This window comes from Chinchilla lanigera, unplaced genomic scaffold (genome assembly GCF_000276665.1).
Source record: "Chinchilla lanigera isolate Chin_1 unplaced genomic scaffold, ChiLan1.0 scaffold00023, whole genome shotgun sequence".
Classification (NCBI taxonomy): domain Eukaryota; kingdom Metazoa; phylum Chordata; class Mammalia; order Rodentia; family Chinchillidae; genus Chinchilla; species Chinchilla lanigera.
The window spans coordinates 10,728,426-10,749,312 of NW_004955424.1; the positions used below are offsets into that span (position 1 = coordinate 10,728,426).

Genomic DNA, 20,887 nt, shown 5'->3' on the forward strand with positions numbered 1-20,887 from the left:
TAAGAATTTTGTTCACAGTGTATTCACCAGAAAAGGAACAAAAGGAACCAAAAATATGGTTTGAAAACCACTTGGATTACTATTTGCTGTTCTCAGATGCAAAGAAAATCCTTAGTTCCCATGAAAGGCCCTACTAGGCCATAGTTTCATCTCTGTGCTTCGTCTCTGGCTCGAGGATGTCTGGAATGGCATGGGTGAAGATGGAGAAAATAACAGAACTAAACTCATGCTCTTTTGAATGACTTTATGTTTTTGTCAAGTTCTTGTCATATGCCAAGTACTGTGCTATGCACTTTATTTTTTTAGTAGTGGCAAAGTCTATTTGAAAGAGTAAAAATGAATGGTGAAAGAGAAACTGGCTCTGCAGAGCAACCTTGGGTCAAGTGAAAAAGGAAAAAGCAAGATAAAAGAACACCCTGGAGAAAGCAGAGTGGGCTATATGAGGAAAGCCATGATAGCTTTTCTTGGTGTCTGTATCCTTTTATACTGTTAAAATCTTGAGGAACCCCAAGAAAATTTCTACATATGAGTCCTGGGATTTCACACTGTAGTGGGTTGACATTTGGTGGTCAACTTAACACCCAGCTGAACTGAGTAAGCCTGGTGCTGGGTGTGGGAGGCCCACCTGAGGATTGTTGCTAGCAGCATAAGAGGCAGAAATGGAGAAGAACAGAGGCTGTCAGGAACTGAGAGAAGGTGTTGGGTGCTGTTAGAAGCTGTAAAGAGCTGTTATTTCTCCTGGAGGAGGTTGTCATTCTCCCTTTCCTGATGAACTCGGCTGTTCTTATCCAAGGAGCTCAAAAGGACCTTGTTGGCACTGAGAAAGGCTTCAGTTCACTTCAAGGGAGCTCTGGTCCTCACTTTGAGCATTGCTTCCTGCCTCCAGAGGGGAAGATGGTGCACTGCTCAGTCTCCTGGAGAAGCTTGTCATGTTGGCTTTCCTGATGGGAACTCAGCTTTCCTGATGGGAACTTGGCTTTCCTCATCATCAGAGGAGCTTGGGACCTCACTGTTGCTGAGAATGGCTGTGGTACTTTTTGGGGAGTTCTGGCTCTTGTTGAGTATCACTTCCTGGCTCCAGAGTAAATCCCTCAGCCTGCTAGCACAGATCCTTCATCCTGCTGGCACAGGTTCCACCACTGACCTTTGGCCCTTCCCAGTGCAGATCTGTGAAACAGGCCTGCATGTGATGTTGTCATGGGCTCTACCCCTTGGCTGGACTCAAGGGAGGCATTGTTATGGGCTCTAGGTCTTCAGCTGAACTCATACAGGGCTTTACCATGTGATCTAGGCCCTCAGCTGGATTATTTGGTCTTTAGTGTGTGAACAGATTTTCTGTACTCTTTTGTATATGATTCTTTGGGTGAGTATTATAAATAATCTTATAAAATATGTGACCTGTATTATATTGTTCCCCTTACAAAACTCTAAACTACAATACACATCTCAGGCTGGTGTCAGGTCTAGGCCATCTTATTGAAAATCTGCTTGAGTTCTTATAAGAAGTCCACATTCAGGGATTTGGGACCTTTTCTGCTCATGTGTTGTGGGATATTGACAGGTCACACCTCCCCAGCCAGCTTTGCCACACCCTAATCTCCTATGTCATTTCTCAAGAGACACAAGTCCCCATAATTCTTTATGGGGTGCTGAGGGAGTAGAAGTCTTCTATAGTTTCTTCAAGCTGAAAGGGGCTGTAGGTCTGACCATCTGGGGATTATGTGCTCTCCAACTATCTGGGGGTGCTGTGGCTCATTGGTGCTGTATTGAAGAATGAAAAACCTGTCAGAAAACAATAAGGAAAGAGTTAATGACCGTTGACCTTCACTATTAGCCCAAATAAGAGGAGTAAGTCAGATTTCCATGTTTCCTTGTAGCAACACTAGTGTCTTGCTTTTTGAAAAGAAATCTTAAGGGTTCCAGAGGTTCACAGGAATTGCTTTCTTCTTTTGGGTGGTGTATGTTCTTTAGACAGCTCAGATGGGACTGGCTTTATTCTACAAAGATGAACCCAATTATTTATCTCTACCACCTTTACTGTATAATAGGTGTGGCAGGGATTACTGAGAAGGAACCCTTCCATTTGGGTTTTAATTGATCAACAGGTGTCCCCTCATTCCAAATTTTTATAAGCACTTTGTCTCCAACACAGACAGTAGGTGGTCCTTTTTGGCCAGGAGCTGGTAGGAGTCTGTTTCCATACATTTGGATGCCTTGTTGTACATAGCCCAGACTAATGAGATCTTATAGGAGCCTCGTGGTCTCTGGGTCTCCTGTCACATCAGAAGATAAAAATGGCCTCCCATACAACATCTCAAATGGGCTCAAACTTAGCCCAGTTTGGGGCATGTTACAAACCCTCATGAGTGCTATTGGCTCAGTTGGAGCAAGATTCAGATGTCTCTTGCAAAGTTTTTCCAAAACTCCCTTTAGAGTCTGGTTGGCTCTCTCTACCTTCCCAGAAATTGAGGCTGCTGGGAGGAGTGGAGGTGTTACTTTATTACTAAAGCATTTGCCACCCTCTGAGTTATTTGGGAGGTAAAAGAAGGTCTGTTGTCACTTTGGAGGGACTAAGGTAGTCCAGAGCTAGGGATAACTTCTTTAAGAAGCACCTAGACTACCTCAGGATTTTCTGAGCCTTTTCTGACAGGTAGGATAAGCTTCAGTCCATCCTGTGAAGGTGTCAATTAGGACCAACTTCTGTTTAAATTCTCTACATGGTGGCCCATGAGTAAAGTCCAGTTGCCAGTCCTCTCCAAGTTTTTTGCCTGTCCTTTGTACAGGTTCTAATGAAGGAAGTGGTTTGGGCTTACCTGGGTTATTGTAAGCACAGAGTGGACAAGCTTTGCAGACCTGTTAGATAGTTGCCACTAGTCAAGGCCTGTGAAATTTTGACCATTTTCTGTGTTGCACCTCTTTCCCTATGGAAGGAATTGTGAAGTGTTTTATGGCCCTCCACTGTGTCCCTTGAGGAAGGACCAGTTTGATTTCTAAGTACCACTAGAGTCCTTTTTTAATTCCCCCTTGTCCTGAGACTCATTTATTTTCCTGGGGAGTATAGTGTGGTTTAAATGGTTCCTCAAGGACTAGGAATAAGGCTACCATCTTAAGGAGCTGTAAGGCTGACCTTTTTCCTTCTCTATCTTTTTGCTTCCCTTTTGACTTCCCATGGAGACTTCAGACATGTCTGTTTAGCGCCCTTTCCAATGTATGTCTGCAATCTGCTTAAGAAGATAGACTGCCTGAGAAGTTGTAGAGTTTCTTACCTATGCTTGATAGATGACAGTTTAGTCAGTAAGCCTCTTTCCTTCCAGATTTCTGCATGGGCATGTAGTATCAGAAGGGCATATTTAGAGTATGTATACATATTTAACCTTCTTCCTTTTCCTAACAAAAATGCCTGAGTAAGAGGTATTAGCTCTGCCTTTTGAGCAGAAGTTCCTGGAAGAAGTCTAGCTTCAATGATCTATCATGAACTGACAACTGCATAATCTGCCTTTTGATGTCCTGGGACAAAGCTACTTCCATCACTAAACCATACCTCTTCAGGGTCTTGGAGGAGCAGATCACTGATGTCCTGCCTACTTGCATAGGTCCAGGAAATGACTTACTCACAAGAGTGGCTAACTGCTGGGACTGTAGGCATCAAAGAAGCAGGGTTAATAGGAGTGCAAGTTTTTATAATAATCTCAGGGGTGTCTAATAGCATGGCCTGATACTTAGTGAGCTGTTCCTGTTAACCACAAGTAACTTTTTATCTCCAGAGTAGCTCTGATGTAATGGGAAGTCAGTCTCTGCCCCAGAGTTATCTTTCCAGCTTCCTCTGTTAGTACAGCTATAGCTGCTACTGCTCTCCAGCAGTATGGCCACCCAGCAGCCACTCCATATAGCTTTTTGAAAAGTATGCCACTGGGCAGGGTTGATGTCCTATCCTTTGGGTCAAGACCCCCACAGCACTTCTTCTCTTTTCTGATACATAGAAAAAGAAAGATTTTTCTTAAGTCAGGTATTCCCAGAGCTGGAACCTGAGTAAGGGAATGGTTTATTTCCTTATAGGTATTGTCAGTTACTTTTGTCCAGTACAGGGATTGGAGGTCTTTGACAGCCTCATACAAAGGCCTTGCCACCGATCCACAGTTAGGTAACCAGATACTATAAAAGCTGACCATCAACTGGGAGGGGTAAAGCTGTCATTTGGTGGCAAAGGGCCCAAGATCACAGCCTGGATCCAGTCCCTAGACAGCTGTCATTTCTCAGATGTTGAGCTGTTTGGAGAGATATCTGAGCCTTTTCTTCAGAGACTTTATATCCCTTTTTAGCTAGAAAGTTGAGAATCTGTACAGTGTTATACTTAGATAATTTCTGAGTGGGGCTGCAAGCTAGGATATCATCTACATAATGTAGAATGGCTCCCTGTTTAAGCTTTAAATTCCTCAAGTCTTTCTCCAGTGCCTGAACATACAAGTCTCTAAGCCCCTGTGGGAGAACTTTCCACGTATATTGCTACTTTTCTCTTGAAATGGGATATTTCCATTTAAAATCAAACAAATATTGAGAGTCTTGTTGTAGGAAGATTCAGAAAAATATGTCTTTTAAATCTAAGTCTGAGAAGCAATTAGTACCCCCTGGAATTTGGGAGAGAATTGTGTATGGACCTGCTACTAGAAGATGGATTGGAATGACAGCCTTGTTAAAGAGGTGGAGGTCTTGTACCATCCAATATTTTCCTGAGGCCTTAGGGCAGGGAGAATGGGAGCATTTCCAGGGAACTGACAAAGCTTCAGAAGGTCATATCTGAGATACTTGTCTATAAGAGGTCCAAAATCTGTTTTGGCCTTAGCCAGAATTTGAAAATTGCCCCCCAATTTTGCTAGTAAATCTCTTCCTAGCAAGGAAGTAGGACACTGTGGGATAATTAGAAATGCATGGTTAAACATTTGGTCCTCAAAGTGACACATCATAGGAGGAATAAAGAATGTCTGACTAGGGATCCCCTAAACCCCAACTATGGCTATAGACTTAGAGGAGAGTTTTCCAGAGAAGGAAATCAAAACGGAATGAGCCACCCTGGTATAAATAAGCAGTTAAATTGGCTCACACATGACATCTAAGATCACCCAGAGTTCCTCAGAGGAGATGGTGATGTATGTGGATGGGGCATTGCAGGTTCCCCTGGGCCTCTTCAATCTCCAGAGAAGGAAATGAGGGTTCTGGCTGGCCTATCCCCTCTCTGGGAGTGGAGACAGTCAGCCTTCTAATACCATGAATCAGGCACATTAGCTGCCTCGCAATTAGAGCTAGTCCCAGGCACAGGCTTGGTGCGATCTCCTGCCCAATGTCCAATCCTCTTGCACTTGAAACAGGAACCCCTTCCCTGGCTATCCCTGGATTTTTCCTTAGATGACCTGGGTGGATTTAAAGCATCACCATTTGCAACAGTCATAAGCCTAGCCTTTCTCTTCTATCTCTCCTCCAGATCCCAATTCTTAAACACAGAAAAGGCCATGACTAGCAATTGGGCCATAGGTGTCTGTGGGCCCATCTGAAGTTTTTGTATAGTCTATGCCAAATATCTGGGCAGATAAAATGATGTCCCACTGGTGTATCTCCCTCCCTGGAAGATGGATCTGTAGTAGTATACTTATGAAAGAATCAACATATTTCCTCACTTCCATGATAAGAGTAGCCTGTCAAACGTCATTCCTTAGTCCTCCACTAATGTGACAGTCCCAATTTGGTTCCACTGAAGGGCAAATAACCTTTCCAGGGTGGTTTCTGTCCCTTTTTAAAACACATTGTTCATTTGCAAAGTTCCTAGCCTCTTGTACATCTATAACTGAAAAGGGGACTTGTATTCTGAGCTCCTTGATGGCTCAGCTGGTATTTTGAGTCTCTTGATGGCTTTACTTAACCAGAATGGAACCAACTGGGAAAACTGTCTCTTGTATTTACTGGTAAGTAGAAAAAAGGCTAAGAATAAGAATAGCTCCGCCTTCATATACTTAATCTCTTTAATTAAATTTTAAATGCTATCTATTTGTTCTGCTCAGATCATCAGGCATAGAGTTTTAAATTATCTGCACTTATACAAGAAAGAAAGTTATAGCCCCAGATGGGATTTAAAACAGGGAAGAAGCCAGTCAGCTAAAGCCAGCTTATACAAGCCCTCCCAGCCATTGTCTTACCTTGGCAAAATCCTTGAGCATTTCCTTTTAAATGGATACATTTTTTTTTTCTCTTCCATGTGGAGAAAAGCCACTGTGCTGGTTAAATAATTAGAAATGAAATGAGGTTCCTCCCTTTTGTTCTCCAAAATCAGAGGCTTAGCTTATAGGGCTAGTTAGAAGGAAGAAAGGAAGAAAGGAAGAAAGGAAGAAAGGAAGAAAGGAAGAAAGAAAGAAAGAAAGAAAGAAAGAAAGAAAGAAAAGAAAGAAAGAAAGAAAGAAAGAAAGAAAGAAAGAAAGAAAGAAAGAAAGAAAGAAAAAGAAAAAAGGCAGTTGACATAAGCTCATATTTAGCTGCACCATTCCAGGCAAACTCTAAGCCTATTTATTGATGCTATGCACACCCAGGGTAGGGCACCCTTAGTCTTCCATATCATTCTTAATTCCAGCATTACATAAGCTGAGAAAGAAACATGTAGGGTGGGGCACCCTAATCCTAGCATCACACCAAAACACAAACAGGAAAAAAAAGCCATTCACAAAACTCGGGTAAGCACAGACTAGGTGAACTTTCCAAAAAAGGTAGCAAACACCATACAAATGGAGAAAGAAAAGCCACTTACAAAACTGGGGTACATGGAGACAAGATTAAATTCCAAAAAGAGTAGCACAGTAAAAAAGAACAAATGCACAGACACCAAGGACCCCCGGAGGGAGTGCAAGCAGCTAGAAAGGAAAACAAAAGCCTATATTCCTTTCCCCTATCCACAAGGATGGGCCAGGAAGCCCTTCCCTGGTTCCTTGAGAAGAGTCCCCACAGGTCCCAGCTTAGGAGAGAGAGTAAGGGAATGAAGGAAAGAAGAAAAAGTCCTTCACAGAGAGAAACAAAAATTGTGCCCAACATGGGCCTTACCTGGATCTCTGGTACCTGAGCTTTACTCCCGGCTGGCTGCACCAAAATGTTATCAGAATCTCCTGGCTTTTGATTCTCCTGACTGGCTATGCCAAAATATTTTTGGGTAGCTCCTTGTCAAAGTGGCTCACCAAATAAATGTTATCGGGTTCTGGGTTGTTCCCCTCTCCTTCTGAAGTTAGATTCCAGGTTCTTCTTGTCTCAAATAACAAATTGAATGAAACAAGCAAAAAAGCAGTAGTACAGTTTATTTGAAAATGTAAAAGTGAAGAGTAAGAGAGAAACTGGTTCTGCAGAGTGAGCTGGGGCCAAGTAAGAGGGAGCAAGTGCAAGATAAAATAAACCCTGAAGAAAGCAAGGTGGGCTATCGTAAGGGAAGCCATGATAGCCTATGCTACTCAATTTAAATAATAACATCTGATCCTTTCAATCTGCCATGCCGGTGTTATAATGTAATCTCTACGGAGAGATAAACCGAGATTCACAGAGTATTGTGATTTAAATACAAAGTGTCCCCCAAATGCTCACATACTGTGGACTGGATCCCTAAAGCAGTGATGTTCAGAGGTGAAGCCTAGAAAGGTAACTGGATCACGTGGGCATTGTTTTTATCCACAGATAAAGCACAGTGAGCCTAATATGTACTTGGTGTTAGCTTACTTCCTTCTTCATGCTGATTTTAAAAAGTCACAATACTCTCTGTAAGGTAAATAAGCAGCAAAGACCACCAGGCTAGGGCAAAGGCAACATGGCATGGAATTTACTGTGTCTGGGTTGAGGCAGAGAGCACCCACCATAAGACCTCCTGCCCCAAATAAAGAGAGCCCTATAAAAGTATAGGGTTGGAGAGAGGGCACGGGACATTAGGTGGGAAGATCCCAATGAGCATCTCTGGTTAAAGTTTTCTGGCAATCTTGCATCGTGGGGAGCAGAGTCCTTTGATGTGTCCCTTGTAAATTTTGGGGTGTCTCCAGATGTCCCCAGGACCTGCAAATTTTCTTATCCTATCTTACCTCCTTTCCTGTGCTTGCGGATGACAGCTTCAGTGCTGAGCTGCGTCCCCTGCAGAGAGTAATGCTTCTGCTGGCAAGCAGGCTGAGGGCTGGGAGAGTCAGGCCAGATTGGAGACTTACACCCTCCTCTTGGGGACAGGCATATGCTTCCTCCTAATTCATAGATCCCACCTGTGGAGTAGGGTATACCTGTCTTTCCGGTTCTCTGAATCTGGTGCCAGGAAGCCCTGGAATCAGCCACCTGAAACCTCAGTGCCAAATCTTATCATGTGATTGGCAGCCAGTTGATCTGGCCAGCACCAACAACCTACATGCTTAATAGTCATATTTCTCCCTTAAAATGGTTTACAAGTCAGATAGTCAAGAGTATGGTTAAGGGGTCGGTGCCTCCGAGACTGCATAATGACAAACGAATTTCCTGGGATCATAAACTGGCACCAGCCCCTCGAGAAAACTTCTCCAGCTAAATACCCTTTCGGGAGACCTCTTGGAAGCCTACCAGCCAGACTTCCCCGGAGGCACATCTGTGCCATACAGACATTCATTTTCTTTCAAACTGTGACAAAGGTTACTAGTGTATCTGTCTCTAAGGAGTAATTTGGATAAGTACCTAAACCAGACACCATTGGGACTTCAACTGTTTCACATCCATAAATTTAGGTCTCTTCTTAGAACACTTTTTCTTCACATGTGGTGGACATTGCCTGCCTCATAACCACTTAAAATTCATGTTCCCTGGTCCTGCATCAGAATGGAAGTAGGCCCAGGAATAACATTTCTTCAACATGCCCATGGTGATTCTTCTACATATTCTGTTTGAGACTAACTGCCATGGAGAGGGCAAATTGATTTCCCTTTGGTGGAAAAAAAAAATCCTTATCTTTCTCCTTCCAGACCCAGGAGGCTGCCAACTTTTTTATCTTTAAAAAACTTTTTGTTCTTCCTCTCAAGATGGTGTCAAAACAGTACTTCATTGCAAGATTATACTCAGAAAGTCTGGAATGAACCGGGATCATCTTACATAGGCTCAGTGCAGCAGTAAAGATTCTGCTGCAAAATACTAGATGGCTTGACCAATAAACATTTATTTATTATACTTCTAAAAGCCTAGAGAGTCCAAGATCCAAGTGCCAGGCAGTATGGCTCCTGATGAGGGCCTTTGTCCTGGTGTGCATTAGTGCCTTCTTGCTTTGTACTTACATGGTGGAAAGCAGGGATAAAACAAAGTCTCTGGTGTTTCTTCTTACAAGGGCACTAATCCCAGCATGATGGTTCCACCCTCCTGACCTAATTACTTGCCCATCTCCCAATGCACTGAGGGTTAGAGTTTCAGCATAAGGAGACACAATATGTAGTCTGTAGCAGGGGTCTTCTGGAGAGACATATTGAAGAGCAGAAATGTCTTGAAGTTGGACTCTTGTTAGTTCACTTACCACTCCTGATTTTCTAGGATAAGAGAGAAGAAAAAGCAAGGAATCATTGTCTCCATCCATCTATCCACTGTTCCACTAGGCAGAAGCTGGTACCCTCAGGACGCGCTTTGCACAAATTCAACAGAATGTGAGAACCACCTATGTGCTTGGCTAAGCCACGGCGGGGTGAAGTGAATGACGATCACATTGTGGGAAGATATGTGATCTGACAGACATGTGGGCATTAAAGAGTCTCTTACCTCTTTAAAGCTTTATTTCCTCCCCTAACCTATAGTATCCTGGGGTAATCATTTCCATGGTATAAAAGCAAAATAGTAGGATGGACAAAGAAATAAATATCTAAATTAAAATCTCAGCTTAAACCATATGCTAGCCCTGCGACATCAGCCAAGAAACATCTCTGACCCTCAAATTTAATTACAAAATAGTGGTGATGCAACCTCATCTTGAGAGAAGTGATGTGGGCATTAGAAAGTGTCATGGATGATTAGCTTTGTGGTGAAGTTAGTGCCACATCAAGGGTAGCTCAATAAATGTCTTCATCACAGGATTTTCTACACCCTCTGTGACCTCATCTTTCCTACTTTCTATTACCACCCCTTTCACTACTGGATCTCCAAGAAATGCTAGCAAAAATCAGGAAACCATATGAATTGTGGCTGTGTTAATTCATGCTACTTAGCAATCCTTCAGCACTTCTCTTTCTGATGCCATCAACTGCCTCCCAAGGGCTAGTCTCTAGTCTCTAATTCTAGTTGACGTGATTCATGTCAACTTCACTCAAAAACACATACGGGGCCTTTTCTTTTATCCCTCCCTCTCTCTCTTCCCCTCTGCCTTTGATCCCTTTTCCTCCTGAGCTACTTCTAGGGGACTCAGGATTTCTAACATCTTTCTCATGTTACCATTAATTCCTTATCTTTTACCCATAAATCCACTCCATGCTCCCTCTAGACCACTCAGGGGTCTCCTGGCTGTCACTCCGACCCTCCTTCCCAGCACACACATCTACCCTGCACTTGCTGCATCTTTTTCCATGACATAACTCTAGTTCCTGCTATCTGGCATTTGTCCTCATCCAATACTGAAATTGTTAATGAGTAACCTCATCATTGTCAAACTCAATCCGTTCTCTGTTTTCTCTTCCAGTGCGGAGAAAGCAAGGGAGGGAGGGCAGCAGGAAACACTGATGGAGCAGCCACCCATTGTGAGCACGAATCCAGGCACTCATTAAATAGTAAGAATTCAAGTAGAAGATTATATTATGGAGAACTTTAAGTGCCCTGCTAAGGAGTGTGTGCTTAATTTGGCAGGCAATATTGGAAGCCCAAACAGGGAGGTCATTTGTATCGGTGATCAGAGCTGGGCTTTGGAAAATTGAATCTGTGGTTGGAAATGTAAGGAGTGGAGAGGAATGAAGTCTGTGGTCTCTGCTTTCAAGGAGCTTGCAGATCATTTGGAAGATAAGACTAATCACAGCATCAAGGAATCTAAAACTGAACAGATTTAAGTCAGAGGAGTAGGAGGGATTATGAGTTTCAGATTGGTCCAGAGCAGCTCCCAGCAGCACAACCTGGGCCTTGAAGAAGGACATGATAGGGGTTGATGCCAAAGAAAGGCAAGCTTTTCCATGGCACAGGTAAAGCCAGTGAAGGCCCAGAGTCCGCTGGAGCTAGCACAGCCCATGTTGCTTCCCTCACTCTGGCCATAACCCAAGCCCTTCCCTCTGCAGTTTTAAACTAGTGGATTTAGGTTCTCTCTTAGATCAAAGGTTGACAAATTCTATCCGAGAAGGTTAAATAGTGAGTAATTTAGTTTTTGCACCCCTTGCAGTCTTGTTCGCTACTACCCCACTCAGCCACTGGAAGCAAGCATACAGATTTCTCTGTGCTGGAACACAGAAAACACTTCCATGAATGGAAATGGTTGTATTCCAAGGGAACTTTATTTATGGACATTGAAATTTGAATTTCATACAATGTTCACATGCCATAAAGTAATATTTTATCTTTTCTCCTGATCATTTAAAAGTGTGAAAAACATTCTTTAGTCATGAACCATATAAAATCAGCCGGTAAACTCCCTCTGCCTGTGAGCAGTAGTTAGCCCCATGGTTTGGAGGGCCCGGGTGCATATCTGATCTTGGCTGCTCATCAGATGTTTAGCTAAGCTCAGACTTGCCTCTTTGTGCCTCAGCTTCCTCACCTGCAAAGTGGAGATAAGGATATAGCAGCATCGGTCTTCTCTGATTGTTAGGAGGATTAAGTGACTATGAAATCTCCAACCTGTAAAATTGGCCCAGAGACATGGAGAAACGTCAGAGTGCAGGAAATTAATGTGTGTTTTAGAGAAATCTGAGGCTTGTTGCCATGAGCCATGGGGTCTCTAGTTCAAGGTCTGCTGTGTGGCCTTTGGAGGTCAGTTCCTCAATTTCCTCTTATGTAAAATAAAAATGATTTTACTCACCCTGAAGAATAGATGCAAGGGGAAATGGCATAATAATTATGATTGCTTTGGGGGAACTCTATGAGGCTCTATATCACATAACACTAAGTGGCAGCTTCTCGTGCCATTCTGCAAGAAAACAGACCGGAATTTCTAGAAAGAAACACACACACACACACACACACACACACACACACACACACACGGACATACATAAACAGGGACATGCACACACACAATGTTGGGAGTGTGTCAAAGGGACACAGAAGGCAGTTCAAAGAGTTCCAAATGGCCAAAGTTGAAATAATTAAAGAAAAAATAATCAGGTAGATTGGATTAAAAAGTACATAACAAATATTCATGAGTCCACACTGGTATAAAAAATTAAAGACACAAATGAGAGATAATAGACCAATCTTCTATGCAGAATAAATTCATAGAAATCACCCATGTTCAAGGAGGATAACTAACTCCATGTTAGTCAGCTTTCTGTTGCTGTGACAAATACCTGAGAAAAAAACAACTTAAAAGGAAAAAAAGCTTTATTTTAGCTCACGGTTGCTGAGTTTTTTCCCCATGGTTACTTGGCAACATTACTTCTGGACCACAGCAAGGCAAAACATCATGGCAGGGGACATGCGAGGAAGAGCAGCTCACCTCATGGGAGGCAAGGGATAGAAAACGAAAGGAAGACACAGGGAGAAAGGGACTAAAAACAAAATATACCTTTCCAAGTCACACCCCAGTGACCTATTGCTGCCAGTGAGGCCCCACCTCTTCAGGTTTTCCAGTGGATTAATCACTGATGATGGCAGAACCTCCAGAATCCAACCACTTCCCAGAAGCCCCACCTCTGACCACTGCTGCACTGGGATTACACCTTCACACTCGAGCCGTTGGGGAGACATTCCACACCCAAACCCTGCCATCCCCACTCCTATGTGGAGGCTGCACATAGTAAGTTCCATCCACAGAGTACAATTTGGAAAAGGAGAGGAAAGGGTTATCTTTACAGTGGAAAAAGCTGACAACACCCTCTCAGTCTAGATACCAACGTCAAAAGCAACAACGATAAATCCTGATAGCCCATATTCCGGATATGATGTCATGAGAATGGCACTTAACTGTGTGTTTTTTCTCCCCAAAATGCACAATTCAATTCTAATCATCAGAAATATGGATAGATCCCAGCTGAGGGATACGCTACAAAATACCTGACCAGTACTCTTCAAAATTGGCAAGGTCATCAAAAACAAAGAAAGTCTGAAAAGCTATCAAAGCCCAGAAGAGCCTAAGAAAATTCAGCAAGTATATGCAATGTGGGGTCATGAAATGAAAGAAAGATATTAAGAAAAAACCAAAGGCATCTGAGGTCAGGGCTGTACTGTAGAGATTTTAGTTAATAACAACAGATTGATGTTGGTTCGTTAATTGTGACAGAGGTACTGTACTAATAACATGCTAATAATGAGAAAAACCGGCTGTGCAAAATATAGGTACTCTCTACTATCTTTACAGCTTTTCTGTAAATCTAAAACTCTTCTAAACTATTTTAATGGCATAATTCTTATAGAAATTAACGGGGCACAGTGTGCTCCTTCAGTACATGTATACATCATGTAATGATCAAATCAGGATAATTAATAGGTCCATCCCCTCAAATACTTATCCTTTCTTTGCAGTAAAGCATTCCAAATCTCCTAGCTCTTCTGACATATACAGTACTTTATTGACAACAGTCTCCCTGCCAAACACCGCAACTTGTCCCTCCTATTTAATTTTGTACCTATTTACAAACCTGTCTCTATCTCCCCCTCACCCTTCTATGAGATTGACCTTTCTAGACTCCACATGTGTGAGATTATGCAGTATTTATCTTCCTGCACTTGGTGTATTTCACTTAACTTGATGTCTTCCAGATTCATGCACCTCACAAAGGATAATATTTCATCTGCTTATTGTTGAATAATATTCTGTTGTGCATGTGTAACACATTTGCTTTATCCATTCATCAGTGATGGGCACTTAGGTTGATTCCATATCTTTGCTATTATGAATAATGCTGCAATAAACACATGAATACAACTATCTCTTTGACATACTGATTTCATTTTCTTTAGGCATATACTCAGAAATAGGATTATTGGATCATCAGAGAATTCTATTTTTAATTTTTTGAGGAACATCCATACTGTTTTCTGTATTTTACATTCCCATCAGCAGCATGCTAGGGTTCACTTTTCTGTACATCCTCAGCAACATTTGTTATTTTTTTGTGGGTTTGTTTTGTTTTGTTTTGTTTTGTTTTTTCGAGACAGGGTCTCATTATGTAGTTTAGGCTGGCTTGAACTCACTATGTAGCCCAGGCTGGCCTCAAACTCTCACTGCAATCCTCCTGTCTCAGCATCCCAAGTGCTGGAATTATAGGCATCCACCACCATACCTGGCTGTCTTTTTGGTAATAGCCAGAAAGGTATAAGGTGCTCTCTCATTGTAGTTTTGATTTTCATTTCCCTGGTGACTAATGATGTGGAGCACCTTAGCATATACACTTTAGCATTTTGGATGTCTTCTTTTGAGAAACACCCATTCAGGTGTTTTGCTCATTTTAATTAGATTGTTTGGTTTTCGCTATTGCTTGAGTTCTTTGTATGACCTGGATATTAACCTCTTAGACCATGACCCATTCACACACTTTGGATTTTTTGATGTCACAAATTGCATCTTTATACTGCCTACCCCTTAAGAAATTATTATAATTATTATCTTTTTGTTTTGTTTTATTTTAAAGAGATAAAAGTAAAACTAACAATAATACAGAGTTTCAAAACAGGCTAGTAGAAGAGTTACAATATCAACACATTGCATATTGTTATATTCACAGTAGTTGCTCAAAGTACAAGATATCGGTATGAAACACTGTCCAGAAAATTACTAGAGCAAAAATTTCCCACCAGTGAACCAACAGAAACCAGCTGTATAACTATCATATATATATATATTCTCATTTTTTAAATTCACTGTTATTAAATATGTATGCATAGAGTAAAAATATATGTATTCCATACTTGTGGCATCTCCTCCCAAATAGTTTTACAGTCCTTCCCATGTAGATAATTCTATGTTCTACAACACAGAATTTTGGGTCATTTACTTAAACTCTTAGCACAACTCAGTGGCCGTGCCCTAGGGTTGTGCTTATTGCAGTGGTACAAAAGCACTTTGCTGCCTTTGCTCCTCAGTTTTATCATCTACAAAATACAGGTTACTGTTGGGAGACATGAATAAAGCGATATATATAAAGCATTTAAAACACAACCTGGTATATAGCAAATAAACCAGTGTTAGCTATTCATATGGTGATGGTGGTGGTGGGGGTGGTGATTCTTATGGTTGCTGTTCTTGCTGTTACTAGAATGTTTCCGGTTCATACCCTAAAATTTCCCAGCTCTCTCTTTCCAAGTTATACTGATGTGATTAGTATTTACAATGATTTTATTTTAAACACACCAAATTACCTTGCATAACAGGAGCCATCCTTATCTAAGCTGAAAGCCTTAAAAAGAAAAGCTGAGACTTTCTAACAGTGAAGGAATTCAGCCTTAAGACTGCAGCGTCAAACCTGAGTTTGCAGCACGTCAGCCTGCAAAGCTCACACTTGCCAACTCTGACAACTGTGTGGGCCAGTTCCTCAAAGTAAATGAATCTGGATGGATGGATGCAGAAAGAGAGAGAGGGACAGAATGCCTATTGATTCTGCTTCCCTTGAGAACTCTGCCTGGCAGAGTTATCCCAGCCCCCACTGTGTCTTATAAAATAAAAGCAGCCTCTTTTCTGGACCCAGACATACATGTCTAACTACCCCTCACATCAAAGCTTGTCCATGCCTCTCCCTGCTTAAGCCGTCAGTGACTTTATTGGCTTCCAAGAGCATGGTCTTCAGGACCCTAAAGGCTGTGGCCCCTGCCAAAATCCATGGACCTCGTTCCTCACCCCCTAGTTTCCAGACACACAGGACTTCTCTTTGCCCCTCCAACATATCCAGCTTACTGGGGCCTCAGGGCCTTTGTGCCTGCTCTTGTCTCTGCCTGGGCCACCTGCCCTGGCACCCTTCCTGCTGTCTGGCCCTTCAGGTCTCTGTCGCAAGATCACCTCACCAGAGTCCTTTGAGTAAGAACCCCCAGGATTCACTACACTACCTGCTGCTTTGCTCCCCTATGTACTTACCTCATTTATGATTTTATATTTATTTGCTATTATATTTAGGTTTATCAAGGCAGAAATTACTTCTTATTCCCTGCTATGGCCTGAGCACTTAATATAAAGTAGAAGACTAACAATTCCGTGGCCGAATGAGTGGAGGGAGCCAGCAGCAGCTATGCGGCCTTTTCTTTTCACGTTCCCCATCCATGACTGAAGGCACTACCTTAGCACAGGGTTGGCCCCAAACATGAACAGGTGACTTTGCTAACATCGTTGTGCCAGCTTTAGGAGCTGCATGAGTCAGAATCTAAGCACAGTCAAATTCAGAAAGACTAGTTTAATAGACATAAATACCAAAATAAGAATTCCATTAAAAAGAATCCAAAGCAATTGTCCACAGCCTTACTCACAAAAAGGAAAGAAGTCCCTGTCTGTGCTTAATTCCTGCTCTTGCTTCCCACTGTCACTTCTTTCATGCCCACCCCACCAAAACCTTCTGTTCCACATCCACTCCCCATGGACCTTGCATCTCTATTGCATATATCAGCCTGGCTTTTCCTCCAGCAATTAAGGCCCTTTTCTGTAAGAGGAGGTTTATCTTTGCGTAAAAGATGCTCCCGAAATTAGTAGATTCTCCTTGGCCAACTTCAGAAGGTAGCAAAACCTGTCAACACTCCCGCATTGAAAATGTGTGTCATCTCACAACACACAGCAGACTTCCAGTTGATTAATGCAGTCGTCCTGATCATTTCTGTGAGACGTGTAAATTGCACTGCTCAGTTTGTTCATGGAAACTATACACTGGCAGCCTTTGTGACACATAGCATCAGGGTCTATTGTCTATGCTGAGAAACTCTGGCTGAGGAACAGAAAATGTATTTATCTTTGTCACATAGCTCAGTCTACTGAGAGTCTCTCTGGGCCCAAGGTTGCCGACAGCCAGAGGCTGTGGATAAACCAGAAGCAATCCAGACATACACTGCCATCCACCTGGCCACCTTCCAGGTCACCCAGGTAGAAAGGATTCAATTCTGGGTCTGATTTTTTTAAGCTGTGCTATTTTTCAGTAAGTCACCTGCCATGATTTAATGCTGCAGATAATTTTTATACTTGACATATTTGCTCATTCTTGAAGAAAAAGTGATTTCTCTGATTTGTGTGATATTTATCCATTCTTCTTAGTACATCTGAGCAGAAAGAGAAATGTAAAAGGTTGAAATGAGGAAAGGACAGATCTCTTTTCGATTTCCTTTTCAACCCTGAGTAACTTGAACAAGGCAATTACTTTCTCTATACCTTAATTTTTCAATTTAAAATAGTGTTATCTGTGTCTGTCGCTTACCTGAAGTCCCAGAGGTAATGAGATGAAATCCAATCCACTTTCCAGAAACATCTTTACAATGAAACTCTTGCTTGCAGAAAATGTGAAATTTCTGTGTCTTCTACAAGCCAGTGGCTATTTACACTGTATCACACTTTGTACTAAATGCCTTCAGAAGAAAAAGTTTCTGGCCACTGGTTAGGGGTTGTCCTACTGAGATTTGTCTTGTGGTGAGAAAATATTTTCCAGGTATGCCAAGAAGGTTGGCACTTTGCCTGAAAGCCATGAATCTGGGTATTTAGTCCAGACTTGGAAATGTGGACAGTTGTTAGTCACAGGCTATTGAGATTAGAATTATTTCAGTTATTTTAAGTGTTTTTCATACCTCAGGGACTAGAGGGGATATAAAATACCAACCGACGCCTACACTTATGGCACAACTTAATCTACATGAGGAAGTGCTGATTCCTATCAGCTGGCAATGTTTGAAGCAATTTCTAAGCAATGCCCCTCCAAAAACACCCATATCGTCAATGCCTGATGGAATGATAAAGTACAAGCTTCAGTTCTGCCGCACAAACCCCAGCCACACTCGGTTCAGCATTCATCATCACCCAGGGCAGAAACCCATCCCAGACCTGTCCCCGGTTACTGACCCAGAAAGGGCACACTGAAGCGCCTCAGGCAGAGGATAACATAGCAAAGGCCAGACCCATCCAGAGGAGCTGAGAGGGGATGAGTTTTATAAGAAAACCACTGCCTCCTCACCCTCCGAGCGGATGTGTCACTAATAAAAGTCTTTTTCTCCGTGGAGTTGGAATATTCCAAGGTTTGCAAAGCTCGTGGTTCATGGGGCACATGCTGGAAAACTGCACCATGACAGACATGGTAAAGGACGGGGGGCTAAGGCTTGGGTCATGGGTAGTGTACCATGAACTGAAGCGCATAAAATGTATCTTGTTTCATTGCGCTGTCGCTGAAATGATCCAGGTGCCGGCTACAGTTTGGCGCCACCTGGTGATAGTTATCTGCCCCTAACTCTTCCTATCCGGGCTCTGGTGGAGCTGGAATTTATAGACTCCTCAGGGAATTTAGGAACCTTCAGATGATTCATTATCACCTGCCATACTGATAAGATTGACCAAGGAGTATAACACAGATTCAGGGGTTCTCTCTGTCCCCCGCTTGATGAGACTGTATCCATCTGCACGGCATCCCCTAACCCCATCCAGAGTCAGAACCTGAACTAACCACGGGGAACTGTTACCACCCATCTCTTGCCCACTTGGTACCTTTGATTCCAAGCTTCTTCCGATTGCTTCTTCACAGCCCAACTAACGTGGAGTTGTTCAGGCATATTCTACCAGAGATGTGGGGAATAAACTCAGAGTTACAGCATACACCAGAGTTACACTTTCTTGTATTTACTCTCAGATACTGTACCACAGGTCCTGGTAGACCTCTGCCATTGAACAGTCATCACCGCAGGAAGTTTTTTCCTGGCTGTGTCCTTTTGCAAGACTGTAGATGAACCACGGGGTTCAAGCCCCACCCTAACCGCCTGGTCCTCGCTACTGTTTCTCCTGGTGCTTCCACTGTCTCCCACAAAGACCAAATCTGCACATTTTGCCTCACCCTGAATTAAGTTCTGGCATCTGTTTTTATATCCCAAATCACAGGAAGACCCTCAGCCAAACCAAGGGCCATCTACTTTGTTCTCTCCACAATATGAAACCAGCAAAAACTTTTAATGCAGGATTTGCTTTTCCGGTATGTGTCCACTCAATCAAAATTCCAGACAGGACTATTGGCCTCCTGCCTCCACACATATACATTATTAGCTGCCCCACCATGCACCACCCCCAACACTCCCCCAAGCAGACAGGAAGGAGGAGTAGGGGAGATGGGGGAGGCTGGATTCTTTGTGTTGGGGTCCCATCTTTGCCTCTCTCTCTTCAGAGTATTTCTAAACCCTGAAGGCAGATGGGGTGACACTGGAGAAGTTCAGAGGTCCTCATATCTCCTGCCTCTTCGACCAAGCAAGTGGATATCTTCCTTTGCCCCTTGACTTCACTTAGCCACTGCCCCCTTCCCTCCTTCATAGCCAATCCTATTAAGAATGGAGTCCACCTACCACCTCCATTCCTCATTCCCGTGACTCAGCCCACCTGGTCCACCTTTCCAGAATCAGGCAGCAAGTTGCCACCCTGAACCTTCCTCTCCTCAGAGGCAGGATGCCTCTGCCCTTGGGGACCCTCCTTCCAGCCCACCCCTACCTCTCTCCCTGGGCTTGCCCCCCAGATATGCCCTCCTCTCTCTCATGACCACAGCATCCCCTTACCTTCTTGTGGTTTTTGGACCTGAGGACTCCCAAATCTAATGCCAGCCCAAACTTTCCACTCAGCTCTGGATCCAGGCCTCTGTCTTCCTGCTCTCAAAGTCAGCATGTCCAAAGGGCAACTTACCAATCTCACATGTGCCTGCCCTACTTCCAGGGACCCAGCCCAATGACAGATGGCCTCACTCACCTCCACTTCTCCTGGCCAGAGAGCCAAGTCCATCATGCCCTCAGCAGCCAAGTCCACAGTGTTCCCTCCAGCCATGGTACTGCCTGGATCCTTCCCCTCATATCCATCTCTGCCAGGGACCTCGCTCAGAGCATTTTTATTTCCTCTTCGTCACTATGGCTCATCCTAAGAGCTCATGCCTCTAGCCAGTCCACCTCTGTCCATGCCACAGCACTGCCAGAGCAGTGGACTCTGATCAGATTAACCTCCTGTTTAAAACTGTTGTTTGGTTTCCTATCAACTTCGGAATAAATGAGGATCTCTCCATTCTGTCATCAAATGCCGTTCAAGATTCGGTTTCTCCAGGGTTTAGAAACACTCTAAGGACAGGCAAAGCCGAGACTCCAAGAGAAAGAACCCAGCCTCCCCCATCTGCCCTGCTCCTCCTTTCTGTCTACTTGGAGAGAGAGTAGGGGATAGGATTTTTCCTTTCCAGTCAAGTCTCTGGACACTGCTGGGCACAGCCAGGTTCCATTCAGTTCAAATTGCATCCTAGTACCCTCTTCATGCCGTGAACCTCCCTCCATGCCTTGGCATCTGCTGTTTTCCTAACCTTGAGCCAGCAACCTGATCCCAGCCTGCCTATTTCCTATTATTCAGAGCCCAGCCAAGCAGCTTCTCTTCTAGGAAGCCTCCCTCACTGGCTGAGGATTCTGCCTTCCCATTACCTCCCAGGCATTACCATAGCTAGCTAATAACTTAGCTGTACCATTTAATATAGGTTTTTAAAAAAATTTTTATATATTAATGTAATTTATATTGTACAGGTATTTATGGAGGACTATTCACAGCCTCTTGATGTCTCCACTCCCCTTGAAAGGTAACTAC

General features: G+C 43.2%; 1 protein-coding gene and 1 long non-coding RNA gene across 10 annotated transcripts in view; one reads left to right on the forward strand and one right to left on the reverse strand.

Moving 5' to 3' along the window:
- Tacr1 (tachykinin receptor 1) overlaps nt 1-20,887 on the forward strand; it is a 147,533-nt gene that overhangs the window by 114,086 nt on the left and 12,560 nt on the right. The window lies entirely within an intron of this gene.
- Nucleotides 1,349-17,787, reverse strand: LOC102017891. Of its 9 annotated transcripts, none has more exons than XR_001234193.1 (6): nt 13,805-14,002; nt 11,729-11,808; nt 9,291-9,536; nt 7,078-8,261; nt 6,186-6,263; nt 1,349-3,636 (listed from the first exon to the last, which is right to left on the reverse strand). It is a non-coding gene; the product is annotated as an uncharacterized LOC102017891 (long non-coding RNA). The 9 variants fall into 9 exon arrangements; XR_001234191.1 differs by having other exon boundaries at nt 8,701-9,536; XR_001234194.1 differs by having other exon boundaries at nt 7,078-7,272; nt 8,091-9,536.